Raw genomic sequence first — 6503 nt, forward strand, 5'->3', positions numbered from 1 at the left:
TATGGGCTCTCCTTGGTCTGGAGTCAGCTGCTTTGAAAACTGGGGCTCAAGGGTGTGGTTGAACCATGTGGTGAGGTCAGAGATGCTGTTCCAACTTGGTACTTCTGGGTCCCTCAGCTTTTAGAATTGCTCATGTAGCCACAGGCTCAAAGTGTGGCCCTACCCAGGGCCCAGGCCTTTATCATACCCTACGGAGAGAAGGGAGGGCAACAGTTTCTTCCAAGCTACAGCCAAGGGACCCTTTCTCCTGACAACGAGACTGAAGGGAACTCCTTCGGCAAAGTCTCCAGGAGGTCCGAGGCCCCAGAGTTGTCCCCTTCTTGTGCATGGCATCTTGTCTGCCAGGCCCAAATTTTCACACCCACTTCTGAAGTGTGTTCTCTCTCCCTGTCCCCCACGAACTGTTTCATGTGGCTGGTGGGAGGGGAAATGCCATGGGGAGCTGCCTGGCTGGGACTGCAGCAGTCCCCTCTTCCTGAGGCCGCCCACAGACTGCCTCCCGGGTGCCAGGGGCCCCGGGTGTTCAGTGATGTGGATTCCTGTGCGAGTTCCAGGTGGCCCCGCAGCGGCCCCCACCAACACGCCTGACCCTTCCCTGCCCACCATCCTCCAGACAGGCGCCTGGGGAGGAGGAAAAAAGGACCACTTCTCCTCGCCGGCCCTCCAAAGCGTCTAAGCCATTCTCTCCACATTAATCATGGAAAAGACAGCGCGTCTCAGCCTGGGAGGGAGAAAGCGCCTCTTTCATCTGTCTGGCTGCGCGGGTCTCCACACAAAGTTCAGACCTGGCTAAGCTCTCGCTCCTGACAGCTGTCCTGCCATCTCTGACCCATCTTACCCTCTTCCGCCCACATTCCCAAAGGGTAAAAGGATTAAGTCAATTTTGCTTTTCTGAGAAAATGATGGATAGCCTGTCTCGTCCACTGTACCCGGCGGAGGCCAGCTCGCAGCTCCTTGGCACCCGTCCGCAGCCTCCCCGCCCTCCCTGGCCGTCACCCTGGGCTGGGCCTGTTAAGTATTTCCTCATTAAAGTTCTGGCAGCTCACTTCATGTCTGCAAGCCAACACCAATAGTTACAACTGCCCCGGAATGTTTGGACAGATTTCTGCAGTTACGAGTTTATGAAGTTGAAAGGTTTTATAGGTGGGGGACCATGTTGGTGCTAAGGGAGACCATTTCTCCAGGGACCCGAGTCCGCTGTCTTCAGATCCTAGTGGCAGGAAGAGGAGAGGAGGGGGCCAGAAGGAAAACGGATGCCAACGAATGAGCAGGATTAGCAAAGCCTGGTCACCCGAGCCAAGGGGTCTGCTGAGTTAGGGACGGGGGTGCAGGAGGGGGCAGCAAAGGGTACTCTTGGCTCCAAATGAGGAAACATAAACTTCACAAAGAGACAGCACCAAATCCTGAGCACTTCTTACAATCAAAGGAACAGCCATTTGATCTTCATTGTTTTCTGTTCCCCAAACTGAAAACCTCTGAGCAAGATCAAGGGTTCTGGGGGAGGCTTCAAAGGGGCTAGGGACCTCGTGTCCAAACTGAATGTGAGATTTTATGTCTGTGCTTTTTTGGGGAAAGGATCCCTAAATTTCATTATGTTTTAAAAGCCATCTGTGACTGGAAGTACTGAGTTATACTTAACTACTCATCGTATTGGTAGGCAAATAGAGATCCATTCATTCATTCATCAAATACTTATTGACAGTCTAAGCACTGAGGACACCATGGGGAGCCAGACAGAAGGTCCCTGCTGGCACCACGCTGACTGTCACGGGGCGGGAGAGAGGGGGATGCGCACAGTAAGGCTCAGGAATGGAAAGAGACGAAGCCAACAGGATGCCCGTGGAGGGCCGTGGCAAGGGGGGTTTAATCTGGGGGCAGGTGGAAGCCACGCAGAGTCTGGAGCAGAGAGGACAGATGTCCCGAGAGGGCCAGATACTGCTCACTGGACTGTCTCCAACTGAGGGTCTCTCTCTCCACTGTCCACACTGCCTCTCTCCAGACCACTCTGCTTCACCCCCTTTCTGCTCTTTGTGGAAAAGGAGGAATCTCAGGAAAGGGTCTCTGTGGGTGGCGTTACTTCCCTGACTATTGCAGTAATTGAACTGTAGACGACACTGTGTAAAAGGACCCTGCTGCAACATCAAGCTCAGAGAGGGAAAGGGACTTGGTCAAGGCCACACAGCACATTCATGGCAGAGCATGACCCAGTTTCTGGTGCACTAGACCCAGTTTCTCTCCCAGGCCGGTGGTCTCTCCACTGGCCCACCAGCTCGGGTTGATCACAGCATACTCTAGTCCTGACACCCAGCTGTAGGCCAGGGCCAGGCTGGGGCCTGGAAGTGGGGAGGGTAGAAGTTCATAGTCAGAAGGGATGACAGGCAAAGAGGACCCAAGTGGCCCTGGAGGGGAAACCAGGAGAATGGCCAGGAAATCTCATAATTCTTCCCTGTCCTACAGGTAAATCTACTAAAACACAACAAAGACCCGCTTCTTTCCTTTTTTAAAAAATTCATACTTATATTAAAAAGTAGTTATACAGAAAAGTAGGAAAAATTTGCCCATAGTCTCATCCCCCAAATATGCCCACTGATGAATACTTTGGTATATTGTATACTATACCTGACTGAAAGGTGTACTGTGGATTTCACGGAATAGATAATTTTAGGTTTTGCTTTCCCTGTTTAACTCAACTCCACCGTCTAATGGAAAGCAGTGGCATGTAAAAGAAACAGCTCGACTCTCAGGCCCAGAAGCAGGGCCAGTGTCACGAGTGTGCAACCTGAGTCACTGCACAGGTCCCACCCTTAGAAGGGCCACACGCTTGGTTGAATGGTCTGCTGTCATCATTTTTAAATTTTTAATAACTTATGAACAAGGGGGCCCATTTTCATTTCCCACCGGGCCTGCAAATCATGCAGTCGGTCTTGCCGGGGAGTCTGGGTGAGCACCCCAGCTCTGCCCCTGCTTGCTGCATGACCTTGTGCATGCCTGTAACCTTACTGTGCCTCAGTTTCCTCAGGTGTCAGATGGGGATAATGGGGGTACCTTCCTTGCAGGGTGGTGGGGTGAAGTAGGTGAAATTGGCTTCCGGGGGAGCCCGTGGACAAACAGGTGGCCTCTTGGCACAGTTGTGCTCCTTCCTCCACAGCTTTGCTCATTTCCTTCCCTCTCCTCAGAGCGCTCCTTGGCTCTGGGTGTGACGCGGCGCCTGCCCTTCATGGCCCAGGATCCCCAGCTGCAGCGACCTCCCCTGAACCCCCCTGTGCTGCGGTGGTGTCTCAGGGGGCCCTTGTTTTGCCTTGGGGTTGTGATCATGTGTTTCCATCTCTTTCTTCCTCTTCATCTGTAGTCTCAGAACTGAGATTTCCCAAACCAGACACAGTCCAAAAAAGCAAGAACTGGGAGACTGGGATAGGATTGCCAACTATTTTCTTTTGCTGAAGTACATTTAATATGAAGTATTTTTATATTGTTTAATATAGTGACAATTTCCTTAAAGAAAGGACTTTTGACATCAAACAAAGCAGGAAGGATATAACCCCCGGGTACAAGACAATCCTTTCGACAGAGGGAGTGGAGCTTTGAGAACATCTACTTTGTTCTCACTGTCTTTTAGCCACAGAGCTATGAAAACACCCCTTGGCCAGCACGTGGGGCTGTTCCCCATCAGACTCTGCCTAAGAAGACCCCCAGCACGGCTCCCCACGGGTTTTCCCCTCCGCCCCCCACAGCTGTGATATTCAAGGAAGGGGTTATTTTTTTCACCTTGAAAGAGCAACAGGGTCCACGGATTCCAAAAACTGTTATTAATCCTTAAAACGTTCATGTTCCAACCAAAACGTGGACATGCTTTTGAATGTTTGCTCTGCCTCCCGCTCCCTCTCGGCTTTCAAGATGTGAGGACCTCAAAGGCTATTTTCTTGCCGAAATAAACACTGGGGCGGGAGGGAGGGGAGAAAAACATGGGCTTGTTGAGTGGAAAAGAAAATTGTATTTTCTTCTAAAAGGGGTCCAGCCCCATCCCTGTAGAAAGGGCCTTTCGTGTGGGGGAACAAACGTTCCGAAGGTTGAGGACGAGGGCTTGGGTGTATGTGGGATGTGATGACCGGTCCTTTGTCCTCGCGTGTTCCAGGGTTGGGGTGGGCGTGCGCCTGGGCAGTTCTGTGTACAGAAAGTGATGTGAGTGACTGAGAAATGCGTCATTGGAGCTTGACTCTGGAACATGCTGCGTTCAGTTGTGGCTCCGTCACTTAGTAGCTGTGTAGACATAACTTTCATGCTTCAGTTTCCTTATCTGTAAAGTGGCGATGATAGTTTTTGTGAGGATTAAGCTGGTTAACATATGTGTAATTGCCTAGAACACTGAGTGGTACACAGTAAGCACCAGATAAATGTCAGCTCTTGTAATTATTAATGTTTATGAGAGCATCCAGAGGACAGGATCCCTCTCTCATTCTCTTCTCTGAGGTCTTGCCCAAGCTTGAAAAGTTCTGTGATTCTAATCCCCTCCCAACCCTGTCCCACCCCTCATTAGAGGAAACAGCTGGATTCTCTGGAAAAGGAGCAGGCCCTTGGCTCACTCGGTGGTCCTGGGTGAGCCCCCCGCCCCGCACTGTTCTTCCCGAGAGGCGTGGAGAGGAGAGGGTGCACAGAGGGCTTGGTATGCACTGCCCTGCGTGGGAGCCCCTGCTCAGCTGCTGACTATGGGGAGAGTCACGGGCCTTCATCTGTAAAATGGGACTAAGGAGAAAGTCCTCATGAGGGTTCAATGAGCTGACATGTGTGGCACAGGGAAGCGCTTACTGTTCTGATTAAGGTGGAGCCTGCCTGAAAACGGCCACCTTGGATGTCTTGCAACGTCACCTGGGCTGGGCCAGGTCCTGGCTCCGGGAAGAGATGTGGGGCTGTGCCCGAGCCTCAGGGGAAGGGAAAAGGTGAGTAAGGAGAGGAGTGGGAGGAGGCTGGGCCTGGTGGCTCACAACTATAATCCTAGCACTTTGGGAAGCTGCAGCAGGAGGATTGCTTGGGGCCAGGATTTCCAGAAAGGAGTGGAAGGAATCAGAGAGGTGCTGCCCTAGAAGCTGGGCTGCAGAGATAGGAGCCCCGTCTGGGAGCTGGAGCAGAGGTCAGGGAGGGTCTCCAGAGCCTGACCCCACTGTGTGTCGGAGGTGGGGGGCTGCCCAGAGGATGGAGGGACAGGCAGGAGTCCACGGCAAGTCAGGGCGGCTCAGAGAGACAGGATCTGGCCACCTCGGTGTGCAAAGGGTGGCGAGCGGGCCTTGGCTTAGTCAGCGGGGGGGTCTAAGGGGGCAAGTGGGGAGAAAAGTTTCTCACAGAAACTGGTAGCAAAGTCCCAGGCATGGAGGCCAAGCCCTGTCCCTGGACTGCCATGGTCCACACCAGGAGCCAGTCCTGTTAGTCCCGCCAACCTCTCTCCTCACCCACAAAGTGACCACACAGGGCCCGTGTCACTTCCTCTGAGAAGCCTTCCCCTGCCCCCAGGCTGTCCTCTGTCTCCTAGTCACATGCCATAGTCCCCTGTTCTCCTCCTTGATTCCCGGACGGCAGTCCTGGTTTATTATGTGGGTTGAGCGTTAACTCGTGTGTTCCTCAGAACATGTGAGTCCAGGAGGAGAGGGCTGGGCCTCAGGTTCACCTCCAGACCACCTGGGCTCAGCACCACAGCTGGGCATAGCTGGCTGGCAATACGTATTGGTTGAACAGATAAATACAAACTAAAAACACACAGCTGAGCAACAGCAAGGGTGAGAAAGAAAAGGCATTTCGGGTGCTCTTAGGCTAAATTCATACACAGAGGTAAACTCTCCCTCTCTGCCTCCCTTCCCCTCTCCCTCCTTCTCTTCCTTCCAAAATACATCCAGTACCTTCTAGGTGCCCAGTCCTGTGTTCAGCCCTGGGGTGCCCTGTTGAACAGGATAGAGAAGGTCCCTGCCACCGTGGGGCTCATATTCTAGTAGGGGAGCCAGGCAAAAGGGTAAGTTACAAATAGATGTGTAGTATAATATCAAGTAATGATAAATGCTTTGGGGAAAAATAGTATCAGGGCTGTGTATATGTGTGTGGTTTTAGGCTGGGTGACCAGGGAAGGCTTTGCTGAGAGCTGAAGACCTGAATGAAGTGAGGAAAGACACTGCCGCAGCCGCGGGGACGGGGACGGGGACGGGACGGGGACGGGGACGGGGCTCCTGGGGAAGGGCACAGCAGGTGTTAAGGAACTACAGAAAAGCAAGCTGGGAGGCTCTCGTCCAGGCCAGCCTCTTTGGGGATGAAGGAGGAAAGACCCCACGGAAGGGAAGGAATTGCCCAAGCAGTGTCAGCGGAACCAGGAGTCCTGGCCTTTGTCCGAACTCCTGCCACTGAGCCTATGTGTCCTCGGGGCTAAAATCCACAGCAGGAAAGGTAGCGGGGCCTCTCCGAGATCGCCTAACCTAAGCCCTCCTTGTGCGGGCTGCAGACCAGCATCTGCAAGGCCTCGCACAGCA

Source organism: Eulemur rufifrons, chromosome 10, assembly GCF_041146395.1.
Source record: "Eulemur rufifrons isolate Redbay chromosome 10, OSU_ERuf_1, whole genome shotgun sequence".
Classification (NCBI taxonomy): Eukaryota; Metazoa; Chordata; class Mammalia; order Primates; family Lemuridae; genus Eulemur; species Eulemur rufifrons.